Here is a 15137-nt window from a genome sequence, read left to right on the forward strand (position 1 = left end):
GCCATGAAAACCTTCCTCTTCACAAATCGAGCTCCATGAAAAGACCAAGCCTAAATGATCTCAGATAAACTCTTCAACTAGGCCATAGCGCTAAGTTCCTCACAAAACATGTTTACTTAGAGTTTCTCAGATGTTTATATCTGCTATAGCATGTATAAATTACCTAGTGTATCTCAGATATTCTCTATTTACCATAAATCGATCATTATACTACTAGCTCCCAAATATGTCTTTGTCCATATTTGTCTTGACTATACTGGGCTCTTTTGGGAGGATGGGCTAAATAAATAAATAAATGTATTTTAATTGAGCTTAATTGGCATTTTAATTGAAAATACCATTATAACTCAATTAAAAAATGGTTACAGAAACATTAAAGTTCCACATGAATTTCAGATAGGCATCACAAGACACTTGGCAATGCCTAAACCCAGGTTCCTAGCTGCACCTAATGATGCCTAACTGAAAAGTAGTATGGTCAGAAAAATCAGGAGAGACATCCCCACAACTCAAACATGACAAGAACAACAGTGGAGATGTTCTATGGTTCAAGTAGGCCAATTTTATTATTTCAAAAGTTCTGCCTAGTTAGTGCGATGGCTCTACACACACGTGTTTTGGCCTAACCAGCGTTCCTCAGGAGCCTTGGTCTTAATCTCTTTCTATTTTGAGGTTCTTACCATGCCCCCTTCAAAAAAATAATGTTTTGGGTTTTTTTTTTTTTAGCAAGCAGTTAGTTTTTAAGTACCTTCTTACTTCTCATTTATAATCTTAATGTATATTTTCTTCAAACCGCTTAGAACCTAACGGATGTAGCGGTATATAAGAAATAAATTACATTACATTACATTACATTACATTAGTGTGCACACATTTCAAAGTCATTGCATATTGCAGGATGCCTGAATACATCTTGCAGTACTCCAGTTTTAGCTGTGTACAGCACACATTAGCATCTAACACAGCTTTAGAAAAAACCCTCTCGGATATCAAGAGAGAAAAGGATGGTAACCATGAATGTATATCAAAGCAGTTCTTTTTTAAATTCTTTATTGATTTTCCAAACGTCAATAGTGCAAGACACTATATAACATATAATAAGTCAATAAAAGCATATTCATCTTACAAAAATACATGATCAACCATTTTATCCCACCCACCCACCCAATGATTAATCAATTAAACACAGAAACATAGATGTTTCCAATAACCTTTCCCTATTCAGAGTAATAAAATCCTCCCACCCCAGGTGTAAATACTCAAAAGTCAAAGCAGTTCTAACTGAAAAAGAGGCCAGAGCATTTTGAGACCTATATAGGGGGAAAAATAGTTACACAATTTTACCATACCGGAAACAAATATCAATTAGTTTGCATACCTGCTTACTTGTTCTGTCTAGGGTTGTGAAATGTTTTTTTCTCTCTTTCATTTTTTTTTTATTGTGAAATCCTTCTCTCAAAGAACATCAACATAGCCCATGAGTTTTATGGTAACACAGAACAGTTTGTTCAATCAGTGATGTAAACTGACAGTGATTGTAATGTAACCACACCACTGGTAAAACTAATAAGCAATGTCTTTTGTTTTGCAATGACAATGACTGGGAAGAAATGGCCCGTGATGAGAAAATTTTTTAGGATGACTTCTTTATATATATTTCAAAACTGCATTAACTCTGAGTTTAAGATATTGCTCAGTCTCTGGGTTTTTTTTTTTTTCTATTTTTTATGCATTAAAAGCTCAGAGACTATAGAAGTAACACGTCAATACATTCCAGCAATATTAACAGGCAAAAACTGAGTGCAGCTTGAGGAAAAGTGAGCGTGGAGGGGCATAATCAAAAGAAATGTCTAAGTCCCCTTTTGGCCTATGTCCCTAGACACAGAAAGTAGGAATCAGGGAAATGTCCATTCTCAAAAAAAAGTCCAAAATTAGTTGTTGTTTTTTTAGAATGGCCTACCTCTACGTTCAGCAGTTTAATCGTCCAGACCACCACTGCGTCTATCCTTAAAACACATTCCCAACCAAAAAATTGACCAAGTCCCAAACATCCAAACCAAGACCTTTTAAGTGAAGGAGGGGCCAGTCCTTCGCCTAAAAGCAGGATTCTCTAACCAGCGTCTTGTCATAAACAACGCCAGTTACAGAATCCTGGAACTGTACCATCCCCCCCACGATCGCGGCAGGAGAGATGCCCAATCTCTCCAGCTGACCAGAAAGCCCCCCCTGTGATTACCAGCAGGAGGGAGCCCAAGCCCTCCTGCCGACCCGAACCCCCCCACACCGCTCACCAGCAGGAGGAAGCCTAAGCCCTCTTCCCAACACAAACCCCGAATGGCCCCCCCGCAACGCTCACTGGCAGGAGGGAGCCCAAGCCCTCCTGCCGGACAACCTCCCCCCACTGAACCCCCTTCCCTACGACCAAACCCCCGAACCCCTCTGGCCCCCCCACTAACCTTAATCGATGGCCGGCCAAATGGGTCCTCCCTCCATCCGTCCAGCAGGCCCGCCTTTCTCCGAATGGTGATACAAAGATGATTCCACCACTCATAAAAGTTAAGTTTAGAATTATCCTTCCAATTACAGATAATATGATGAATAGCTAAAGCAATCATAATGTCAAACATTTTCACAAATGATGATGGTATTGAGATATCTGGGTTTGAAGAGCGCAGTATGATGGATTTATATGACAAAGGTAACTTACTATTCATGTGAATTATAGAGAGAATTCTGGACCAAATGCCCGACCAATATAATTGTAGGTTAGGACATACAAAGAGGAGATACAAGAGAGTCCCAGGTTGCTGATGGCAAGACCAACAAAGCTCTGAAGAAGATGAATGTAACAATTTAGCAATTTTAGTAGGAGTCCAATAGGTCCTATGTAAGGCAAAATATATAGATTGACAAATCGATGCCGACATAATGGGGCTTGCTGAAAATAACCAAAAGGAATTCCAGTTAATTTCTCCAGGATTTACTGACCAAATATCATCAAAGGAGATTCCTTTCTCTCCATCAATTTCTCTTAAAATTTTATAAAGTTTTGACGCTCTTTTATTACCTAACATTAGAGATAATGTAAACTTAGAAAAATTGGAGCAACCAGATGCCTCTCTATATAGAGACATGAGGAATTAAGATATTCATTTGCCATTAATGAATATCTAAGCCAGGATAATCCAAAGTATGCTTCAGTTCATTCACCGAAAATAATTTACCATGGTTAATTGAGAAAGAGCCCAAATACTCTTTGATTGGCAAACTACCTTAATATCAGACAAAATGTGAGAATCAAAGATGCTGCTGAATCACAAAGGAACATGCTCCCTCTCAACGAGAACCCTATTAAAAGCTTTGTAAAATGAAGAAATGTTTAGATCAGAGGATTTGAGTGATCTTAAAGTTACATTAAATGGATATTTATCCATAAATGGTAGAAATGTATAGATTTTGGAAAAATTAGCATTTTTCAAATACTAACCATCTAGCAGCATTCCAGTTATCAAAATCCTTAAACCTCAATAATCCCCGGGCAACCCTGAATGATAAGTGATACCTTTTAAAATCTGTCAGATTTAATCCACCCCTTGATTTAGGCAGTTTTAGTTTGTGAATCACAATCCTAGAAAGCTGTGTCTTCCAAAGAAATGTATTAATTAGGCTATCCACTCTCTTTTGTAGATAAATTGGAAATGGAAATGGTATCATGCTGAAAATGTAATTGAGTTTAGGAGCTAGCACCATTTTAATAGTCTCAGCTCTACCCCATCAGGAAAGAAAAAGGGGAGACCAGGATTCTAAAATAGAGGTCGTTAGTTCTATAATAACTCTAGAATTTAGAGACATTGTTTTATCAACCGTGGAACTATACTAAACCATGTCGAGCTCCATTCTCATGGAGATGATGCGGTATATAAACTTAAGGTTTAGATTAGATTAGATTAGATATGCCCAGATACTTGATCTTATCAGATTCCCATTTAAAGGGGAAATGAGAAATATGATGTTTTAATACATAAGAGGTTAAGGGCAAGAGTGCTGATTTACTCCAGTTAATATTATAACTAGAGAAAATTGAAAATTCACTAATACAAGTTAAAAAGTGAGATATTGAGTCTACAGAGGTATATACAATTATAACATCTGCGTAGACTGAAAGTTCAAAAGAGGAATCATTAATGGATATACCTCTAATAGCATGATTTTCCCTATTAGCAATTGCTAAGGGTTCTAGAGATAAATTAAACAAAAGAGGAGAGAACATAAGAAAATAAGAACATAAGAATTGCCGCTGCTGGGTCAGACCAGTGGTCCATCCTGCCCAGCAGTACGCTCACGCGGCGGCCCCAAGGTCAAGACCAGTGCTCCAAATGAGTCCAGTCTCACCAGTTTAGCATGAACTTGTCCAACTTTGTCTTGAAACCCTGGAGGGTGTTTCCCCCTATAACAGCCTCCGGAAGAGCGTTCCAGTTTTCCATCTCTTGGTGGAGAAGAACTTCCTTACATTTGTACGGAATCTATCCCTTTTTAACTTTAGAGAGTGCCCTTTTGTTCTCTCTACCCTTGGAGAGGGTGAACAGTTTGTCTTTCTCTACTAAGTCTATTCCCTTCAGTATTTTGAATGTTTCGATCATGTCCCCTCGCAGTCTCCTCTTTTCAAGGGAGAAGAGGCCCAGTTTCTCCAATCTCTCACTGTACGCAACTCCTCCAGCCCCTTAACCATTTTAGTCGCCCTTCTCTGGACCCTTTCGAGTAGTACAATATCCTTCTTCATGTACGCGACCAGTGATGGACGCAGTACTCCAGGTGAATTCTAATTGACATCAATTATAGCCTATCATTGCTCATTCATACCAATTATCTGTTCATCATTAAATTAAGTTATACACACATCTGATCTTATTTTATAACTTGAGTGTGCAGCTTTCTAGAATTAGGGGGTTTGGCCCAGATTCTATAAACAGTGCCTTAAGTTAGGTACCAGCAGGTGCCCTACTGGTGCCTATTTTAAAATTGAAAATGCTGTTAAAAAATGAAAAAAAAAAAAAGCTTTTAAAAGAAAAAAATATAGGCACCTAAAAAATCTTGCCTACAGAGGTGTTTTATTGTTAATCGAAAGCTTCAGAGCGATTGACATGAGCTTCTGTAATGGTGTTACAATACTTGAGGTGCAATTCAAGTGAAAGGCCTTGGAAACCCTGGCATGCATTTCCAGCACCTACTGTTCCCAAAGGTGCAATTCTATAAACCGCACCATCACATGATTGACACTTAATCAGCGGCCAGTTTTAAGGCAGCCACCACCAATGGCGCCATATATAGAATCCAGGCCTTTGTGACTTTGGGAGGTCACTTTATCTCCAAATCTCAAGTACCCACTTACATTGTAAGATCTTTTGGTGAGGAACACCTGTCGCTTCTATCTCTTCAATATCACCAAAATTTGCCCCTTCATCTTTGAGAACACTACCCGGACCCTTGTCCATGCTCTCGTAATCTCACACACAGATTACTGCAATCTATTTCTAACTGGTCTCCCGCAGTGTCGCCTCTCCCCCTTGCAATCTGTGCAAAACTCTACTGCATGACTCATCTTCTGCCAACCTCACTACGCTCATGTCACCCCTGCTTAAGTTACTTCACTGGCTCTCTATCTGCCATCACATACAGTTCAAGATCTTATTGCTGACCTACAAGTATGTTCATTCTGCTGCCCCTCAATATCTCTCTTCGCTTCTCTCTTCTTATACACCACCCAGAGAACTCCGTTCTTCAGTTAAGTCACTCTTAGTGTTACCCTTCTCCTCCACTGCCAATTCCAGACTTTGTTCATTTCATCTAGCTGCCCCCTATGTCTGGAATAAATTACCCGAGTTTGTCCGTCAAGCCCCTTCCCTTGTTTAAAAGCAAACTGAAAACCCACCTTTTTGATATAGCCTTCAATCCTTAACCCTACTCCTCTGCCCTCCAACCCAACCAGCTGAAACCATTCCCCTTAACTGTATCCATGACATCCTGTTTGTCTATCTATGATTGTAAGCTCTTTTGAGCAGGGACTTCTTTCTTCTTCTTTGTGACTCTATGTAGCACTGCATGCGTCTGGTAGTGCTATAGAAATAATTAATAGTAGTACCTGAAACTTATCACCACTGTTTTCATCCGGTAGCAGTACAAAAATGGTATTATTAGAAGACATGTCTAAGTTCAATAATGTCAAGTGTAATTCAGTTCATGCAGCAGTTTACAAAGCTTAAAACCGTGGAGGTTCTTGTAGGGATAAATTGGCATCCATTTGAAAAAACATGTCATCGTGAAATAATTGAACGTTCAGAAAAAAAAAAATGTTGGAGCTGGTTAGAATTAGAAAAAAGGATTTGGTATTTAGGTCATGTTATGGCAGATGGCATTTTTATGAGTTCTTTGGAAGTAGGAACAAAATGTGGTCTTTTATATCTGCAAAATTATAAATGACTTCATTTTTTGACATTGTGTATTAGCAAGCAATAATCAATTACTGTATCTTGGCTGCAGGCTGAGATGGAATGTTTACACTTCTGTTTAAAGATCATGTGAACCTCTCATGTAGTTTGAATTTATTATTGACTTATAGACCAAGAGTGCTTGGGGACAAAGTAAGGGAGAGCGACTACTATTTCGTGTTAAATCCCCAATTATGGTCACGATTCTGCCATGATTACTGTTGCATCAGCAATGCAAACTTTGTATTTTTAGCGCATTGTGCAGTTTGGATGCCAAGTACTATTGCTAGTTATGAAGCCTAATTTTGCAAGGTAAAAAAAAAAAAAAAGAATGTCTATGTCAGTGTCTGTACATTAATAAAGGGGGTCTTTTACTAAGGCGCGCAAGATGAATTAGCACGTGCTAAATATTAGCGCACGCTAAATGCTAATGCGTCCATAGAATATATAGCATTTAGCGTGCGCTATATCAGCTAGTGCGCCTTAGTATAAGACCTCCAAATAGCAGAGTATTTTACAAAAAATTTTATAAGACCATAAGAAATGCATAAATAGTTAGTTGTTCATAGAGTAGGAATAACCATTTCACAAAGAAAAAGCAGCATCGCTTGGTGCTTTGAGCTTGTAAATAGCAGCTCTTAAATACATATATGGTTTATTTTGGAACCTACAGTTGCAACTGCTATCACCTACATGAGTAAGTGCCTGATTTCACCAAATTGAGCCTCGGTGGAGAACCAATTAAGCAGATGATCTCTAGAGAACGACATGGGGAAAAATTTTTCCCTGTCCCCGTGGGAGCTCATTATCCCGACCCATCCCGTGAGTTCTTTTTCTGTCCCTGCCCCATTCCTGCAAGCTCCATCCTCATCTGTACAAGCCTCAAACATTTAAAAATCATAAGTATCCGAGGCTTGTGTGGTTAAGGCGGAGCTTACAGGAATGGGGAAGGGACAGCAACAGTGACAAAACTCACGGGGACGGGGAAATTGAGTTCCTGCGGGGACAGGAACAAATTTGTTCCCATGTCATTCTCTTGACGGACACGATCTGATGAGGACCAGTCAATATGGCTTCAGCAGAGGAAGATCTTGCTTGACGAACTTGCTACACTTCTTCGAGGGAGTAAACAGGCACAGAGACAAGGGTGACCCGGTCGACATTGTATATCTGGATTTGGCTGGCGGATAGGAAAAAGAGAGTGGGAATAAATGGATAATACTTGGAATGGAAAAGCGTCACGAGTGGAGTACCACAGGGTTCAGTGCTTGGACCCGTGCTCTTCAACATATTTTTAAACGATCTGGAAATTGGTACGATGAGTGAGGTGATTAAATTTGCAGACGATATGAAGTTATTCAGAGTAGTGAAGACACGGGAGGATTGCAAACATCTGTAACGTGACATAAACACGCTTGAGAAATGAGCCGCGACATGGCAGATTAGGTTCAACGCGGATAAGTGTTAGGTGATGCATGTCGGTAACAAAAATCTTATACACAAATACAGGATGTCCGGGACGGTACTTGGAGAGACCCCCCAGGAAAGAGACTTATGAGTACTGGTCGACAAATTGATAAAGCCGTCCGTGCAGTGTGCGGCAGCGGCGAAAAGGGCAAACAGAATGCTTTCATAATTAAGAAGGGGATCACGAACAGATCGGAGAAGGTTATCATGCCGCTAAACTGGGCCATGGTGCTCCCTCACTTTGAATACTGCATCCAGCACTGGTCATCGTACATGAAGAAAGACACGGTACTACTCAAAAGGGTCCAGAGAAGAGCGACTAAAATGGTAAAGGGGCTGGAGGAGTTGCCATAAAGCGAGAGATTAGAGAAACTGGTCCTCTACTCCCTTGAAAAGAGGAGACTGAGGGGCGACATGAACGAAACATTCAAGATACTGAAGGGAATAGACTTAGTAGATAAAGACAGGTTGTTCACCCTCTCCAAGGTAGGGAGAACGAGAAGGCACTCATTAAAGTTAAAAAGGGATAGATTCCGTACAAACGTAAGGAAGTTCTTCTTCACCCAGAGAGTGGTGGAAAACTGGAATGCTCTTCTGGAGGCTGTTATAGGGGAAAACACCCTCCAGGGATTCAAGCCAAAGTTAGATAAGTTCCTGCTGAACTGAAACGTATGCAGGTAGGGCTGGTCTCAGGGCACTGGTCTTTGGCCTGGGGGCTGCCGTGGGAGCGGACTGCTGGGCATGATGGACCACTGGTCTGACCCAGCAGCGACAACTTCTTATGTTCTTAATGGACTTTTCATTTTTGGATTTTTGAGGTGGCTTTAAACAAGAAAGATGGGACTTGATATACCAGCTTTCTGTGGATACAATCAAAGCAATTTATATATGATATACAGGCACTTATTTTGTATCTGGGGCAATATAGGGTTAAGTAACTTGCCCAGACTCACAAGTTGCTGCAGTGGGAATCAGAATCTTAGCCTAGTATACCAAACATTAGGCTACTCCTCCACTGGGCACTTTGTAAATGAAGCCATTCCATGGGTGTGACATGCACTGTGGTTATATGACCTAACAACCTCAACATCTCCCAAGCTGCGACCTTCTGGCTGCTACAAACCTGATGAGTGATGTACACTGTACACTAATTCAGAATGCTGCAGCACGACTGATAGAAGGCTGCAAGAGGCGCGACCACATCACACCCTTCCTGCACTGGTAACCAATACCTTACAGGGCTAAATTTAAAGCTCTCTGTTTGATTTTCAAGCTTCTCAGACAAAATGGGCCAGAATACTTAAAGAATAAGCTAGCCCTTTATACACTGTGTGCTACTCACACGAAGAAAAAAGGGACAGCAAGGCCAGGAAAAAAAATCACCTAAAAACATACAATAGAGATAAGAAAGACACATCAGAAGAGCTCTGTGGAGAAAACAAAACTGAGCTAGGTGGGCAAGGTGGGCAAGAAGGCACATGCGCATTAGTGGCTGGGCCTGCTAAAGGTTTCCAGAAGCCAAAGGAACTCTGGACAGCATCTAACCAGGGGCTCCACTGGTGACATTGCATTACCTTTCAATCTTATAGCCCACAAAAGCCATCATAAGAACATAAGAATTGCCACTGCTGGGTCAGACCAGTGGTCCATCATGCCAAGCAGTCCGCTCACGCGGCGGCCCTTAGATCAAAGACCAGTGCCCTAATTGAGACCAGCCCTACCTGCGTACGTTCCGGTTTAGCAGGAACTTGTCTAACTTTGTCTTGAATCCCTGGAGGGTGTTTTCCCCTATAACAGCCTCTGGAAGAGCGTTCCAGTTTTCCACCATTCTCTGGGTGAAGAAGAACTTCCTTACGTTTGTACGGAATCTAAACCCTTTTAACTTCAGAGAGTGCCCTCTCGTTCTCCCTACCTTGGAGAGGATGAACAATCTGTCTTTATCTACTAAGTCTATTCCCTTCAGTATCTTGAATGTTTCGATCATGTCCCCTCTTAGTTTCCTCTTTTCAAGGGAGAAGAGGCCAGTTTCTCTAATCTCTTGCTGTACGGCAAGCTCAGTGCAAGTAACAGATAAGCAAACCAGAGCATTCTCTAGCGATTTGCAATAGTTAATATAGCCTGAAACAAACCAACATAGTTCAATGAGAAAATCATTGATTTAAGTTTGCAAAAAACTTTTTAAACAAAAATTTCTTCAACAGCTTTCTAAACTGGCAGTAATGAATTGCTTGCCTAATATATCCCCCTTTTAACAAAGCTGCACTAGCGGCTGCTGCTGCTGTAACTGTCCCGAAGCCCATAGAGATTTAAAGGGCTTTGGGGCTTTAGCTGTGCGGCAGCCACTAGCGTGACTTTGTAACAGGAGGGAATCTGCTATAATAAAACCCTTAGCGTGCATGTGCACTTCAAACTCTGTGCCTCCTGTGACATTTCCGCTCCCCGAGACGGTCATGTCCGAGTGAAACCCCAGCCTAAACCCTGTGCCCGAGACCAGGGAGTGACCGAGAATGATCAGGCAGGGGATACCGAAAGCAGAGCTGCCTATCCTGAGCCATCTGAACCTGATCAGGACCCAGAATACAAGTTAGCTCCACGGCCCAGTAAAAACCCCAGCTACACTAAGAGGTTTAATCAGGCTCCCAGTGGTATTCTGCCCAGCAACCTGGGGGGGAGCCCAAGAGCACGGAAGCTAGGCACACACACACCTAGTACAGGGTGTGGCCCAAAGTCTCTTAAGCAGCTCTCCAAGGCAGTAAGACAGGCTGCACACGAGGACCTGGCAGAGAAGGTTCTCCGGGCCAGGCAAAGGCCAGACCTCGCTCAGGAACCCATGGAGTGTGAGGATTCCATTGCTCAGGAGCCAACCGAGCAACTGGGTATTCCAGAAAATATGGACACGGATGAATGGACAATGCCTGAAGCTGACATCGAGGAAGCCATGGAGGTGAGCTTGGCAGCTTCTCACTAAGTACTGCAGGTACGGAGCTGTATAAGAATATAGTGGTGAAGATTGATAGAAAACTATTTTTGTTTGGTGTGTAAAGCCAAGCTCAGAGCAGTGCTGCACCAGCTTGATTACGTTGCTGCACTCCAGCTGTTCCAAAGCCCAGAGAAACTGAAGAAAGTTTTCTGGCTTGTGAAGCAGTTTCCCTGTTAGCTATCTAAGTTCCAAGGACTCACAGAATTGGGGTAGGAGCCCCGAAGATCTGAGGGTTGGGATTCAGTGGGAGCTTGTTAAAAGCTAAGTAATAAAAGGGGAACCAGCAATTCTGTGACCCAACAGTGGGAAAGACTGAAAACTGATTATTGCTGGAATAACAAGAGCCTGCAGTAAGGCTTTATTTTTTTTTCTTTTCACGATTAAAGTTTGCTTTACAATGTGAAATGTAAATGCCTGGTGAAGAATCCGGATTTTTGGATTGAAAGTCCAGGACTCAAGAGGATTTTTGAGAACTTCATATGAGACTAGTTTTGTGTGCTCTTACAGAGACTGTGGCAGTGGCGTACCTAGGATATGTGGCACCCGGGGCCCATCATTTTTTGACACCCCCCCCCCATGTAAAAAAATATTTTTTGTAATGACCATGAAACGGAATAAATGGTCAGAATAGAAACAGGCAGTGAAAATTTTCTTATATTCCAAACATAACATAACATAAATTATGTCTGAATTGTCATGACATCAGAAGTACATATGGAGTAGTTGCAGGTGATGCTTGGGACAGTTCTGATTGTGTTAGTTGGTTTTATGTGTTTTTTGAATAGAAGGGTTTTTATTTCTTTTTGAAGGTTTTGCAGTATGTGGTCGATGTCAATTGATTGTAGGGTTGGGGGTCGAGTGTTGCAGCTCGAATGGCTAGGAGGTTGTCGAACAGTTTTTTTCCTTTTGACGTTTTTGGTTGGAGGGTGTGTGAATGGTGCGTGAGTTCTCCTATGTCTGTTTGAAGTGGATTGAATTATTTAGCTGAAGAAATTAGTTACCCCCTCATCCCACACACATTAATTCTCTTCCATTTTTGTTCCCATTATAAAAAACACTGATAAGTTCCCAGAAAAAAAATACATTAAAATAAGAAGTGAAAACAAAGGCCCCTACAGATGAGAACATAACATAAGAATAGCCTAACTGGGTCAGACCAATGGTCCATCATGCCCAGTAGCCCATTCTCATGGTAGCCAATCCAGGACACTAATACCTGGTCAAAACCCAAAGAGTAGCAACATTCCATGCTACCGATCCAGGGCAAGCAGACACTTCCCCCATGTCTTAATAACAGATTATGGACTTTTCCTCCAGGAATTTGTCCAAATCTTTCTTAAAACCAGCTACACTATCTGCTTTTACCATAACTTCTGGCCACTTCATTTTTAAGTTTAGATCTTTCCTTTCAAACAGAGGCCTTGCTAGATGTCAAATACAGCACAAGGTAACTTCACATGGACTTAGCTGTGCAGGAAATGTGAATCTCCTCATACACCCACCATATAGTGCAAAAATGTGCAAAGGTCTGTTTTTTTCTTTCGATAACTACATAGCCTAATGCCACACAAGCAGCACTGTTACAAACATATTCTGTAGGTCAATGCTAAGGATAACAAAGTTTCCTTCCTTGGACCAGAAGGAGATACTGATAAACCACTGGAAGAGATCCCAACACAACACCCAAAGACCCACTCAGTGTGTGAACCAGTTGAGTGGAGTGGACTAACTGGGGGGTGGAAATGGGCCCGGAGTTTGCTCAGCAGAATTTCCCAGACCACCTCTTCCTCTCAACACATTGACACGCAGCCACCACCAGCACTAGAAACACCTCACTGGGTAGGCCAGCGATGCTATAAACTTTATAAAACATATTATTATATTTTCTTATAAAGCACATATTTTAACTGAACTCTCTGACATCCTCAGCCTTTCCATTCACAAAAATAGAAGGAAGAAAAGTTCCCATTTCCTGCTGTTTCATGTCCCCGGCCTATACAATATTTTTTTTCTGCAGACCCTTCAAAAGTCTGACCAAATCCTCGTTTCACTTGCATTATAAAGTACTGAGGATGCCATCTCTCCTCAATCCCAGGTCCTAAAGTCTAAGACAGTAGCGCAAACTAATGCTGCCAGATTCAGGAAAAAAAATTTCGATTCGATTCAGCCTATTGAATTGGTTTTTCAATTCGATTTTCCTGCCCAGTTGGGTGATTTTTTTCAAAACTCCTGGTGGGTTTTATAGCTTTTTCACCCCCTTTGGCTTCTCCTAACCACACTGGCGCTGTGGTGTAAATAAAATAAAGAAACAAAAAGGACTTTTCCTCTCTCTGTTAAATCCTAGCTCACGTTTGCAGTCCAACACCAGCTCTGTCAGGGTACACATTTCAAATCTGACATATTATAATCACAAAACAGAAAATAAAATTAATTTTTCTAACTTTTGTTGTCTGGTTATATTTCAAATCTTGTTGGTCCAAGGCTCTGGTTTTCTTCTGATAACTTGCTTGCCAGGGTCTCTTTCTTTCTTCTTTCTGCGTGCTAACCATCCATCTCTGTCCTCCCTTTCCATTTCCCTTCCCTCTCCAGGAAGTCTGGTATCTTTCCTTTTTTTCATCTCCCTCCACAGATCCACCTTTTCTTAACTACCCTTTCATCCGGCATCTCTCCCTCCTTCCCCACCACCCCAGAGTCCACCATCTCTCCCTTTCTTTTCCCAATTACCCTCCTATCCAGTATCTCTATCCCTCCTCCACACCATCCCTTGTGTCCAATTTCTCTCCCTTTCAGTTCCTTCCCTCACTAAATCCCATGGTCCATCATTTCTCTCCCTCTCCTCTATTTTCAGACCCATTATTTCTTCATCCCCCCCCAAAGTTTGGCATATGCACGTCTCTTTGAACACCCCCTTCCCTCCGTGTACTTCTAAACCAGGGTCCCCCCCAAAGGCCTGTCCCCCCTTGAAGGCCTGTCCCTCCCCCTTGTAGGCCTGTCCCCCCCCCTTGAAGACCTGCCTGCCTGTCCCCCCCTTGAAGGCCTGTCCCCCCCCTTGAAGGTCTGCACCCCCCCGAAGGCCTGCACCCCCCTTAAGGCCTGTCCCACCCCCTTGTAGGCCTGTCCCCCCCCTTGTAGGCCTGTCCCCCCCTTGAAGGCCTGCCTGCCTGTCCCCCCTTGAAGGCCTGTCCCCCCCTTGAAGGCCTGTCCCCCCCCTTGAAGGCCTGTCACCCCCCCCCGAAGTCCTGCACCCCCCTGAAGGCCTGTCCACCCCCTTGTAGGCCTGCCCACCCCCTTGTAGGCCTGTCCCCCCTTGTAGACCTGTCCCCCCTTGAAGGCCTGCCTGCCCTCCCCTTGAAGGCCTGTCCCTCCCCCTTGAAGGTCTGCACCCCCCCGAAGGCCTGTCCCCCCCTTGAAGGCCTGCCTGCCTGTCACCCCCCTCCCCCTTGAATGCCTGCCTGCCTGCCCACCAGCCCCACCCCGAAGGACCGCTCGCCCCCCTGGCCTCCCCGCACCACCTATGAAGCAGCACTACCTATGCTCCCAGCCTTGCCGTTCAGTCCCCACCACCACCACCACCCCCGAAGGACCGCTCGCCCCCCTGACCTTCCTGCACCACCTATGAAGCAGCCGCAGCAGGATCGCGACGTCAGCTATCCCTGCGCTGCGTTCCCGCCCCTCCTCTGACGTCAGAGGAGGGGCGGGAATGCGGCGCAGGAAGCAGCACCCAAGCAGCTCAGGGATAGCTGACCTTGCGATCCTGCTGCTTGCTGCTTCACAGGTGGTGCAGGAAGGTCAGTGGGGCGAGCGGTCCTTCGGGGGTGTGGGGGGACTGAACGGCAAGGCCGGGAGCACCCCTTCAGGGCTGGCACCCGGGGCGGACCGCCCCTCCCGCCCCCCCCTTGGTACGCCACTGGACTGTGGTTCAGTGCAGGGTGAAGCACTAGAACCTGGATTGTGAACTTACCTAACATAAACCCTTTTGTTCTTTCACTGAACTGTTTGGAAGATAAAAATCTGTTTTGTTTTGTTTTCCCTCTTTGGGGAAAAGGAAGCTTGTATGCTAGTGCTTCTTTATTTGATTTTTGGTTTTTCTAATCATTGTGTTTTGGATACAAATTAAACTTTGGACATTGTTTTGGATTTGACTTGGCTCGCTGTACTTTATTGTAGCACCAGTGAGGTCTTCCACTTTGGGAGCCACGCCAGGG

At 43.2% G+C, this 15137-nt stretch overlaps 1 long non-coding RNA gene across 1 annotated transcript in view; it reads left to right on the plus strand.

Annotated features, from left to right (window-relative positions):
- The first annotated feature begins 10741 nt into the window (after positions 1-10741).
- LOC117354288 overlaps positions 10742-15137 on the plus strand; it is a 48890-nt gene continuing 44494 nt past the window's right edge. Inside the window, exon 1 of the long non-coding RNA XR_004538169.1 lies at positions 10742-10929. This is a non-coding gene — a long non-coding RNA (uncharacterized LOC117354288). The remainder of the gene's footprint in view (positions 10930-15137) is intronic.

The sequence above is a fragment of the Geotrypetes seraphini genome, chromosome 1 (genome assembly GCF_902459505.1).
Source record: "Geotrypetes seraphini chromosome 1, aGeoSer1.1, whole genome shotgun sequence".
In the NCBI taxonomy this organism is placed as follows: domain Eukaryota; kingdom Metazoa; phylum Chordata; class Amphibia; order Gymnophiona; family Dermophiidae; genus Geotrypetes; species Geotrypetes seraphini.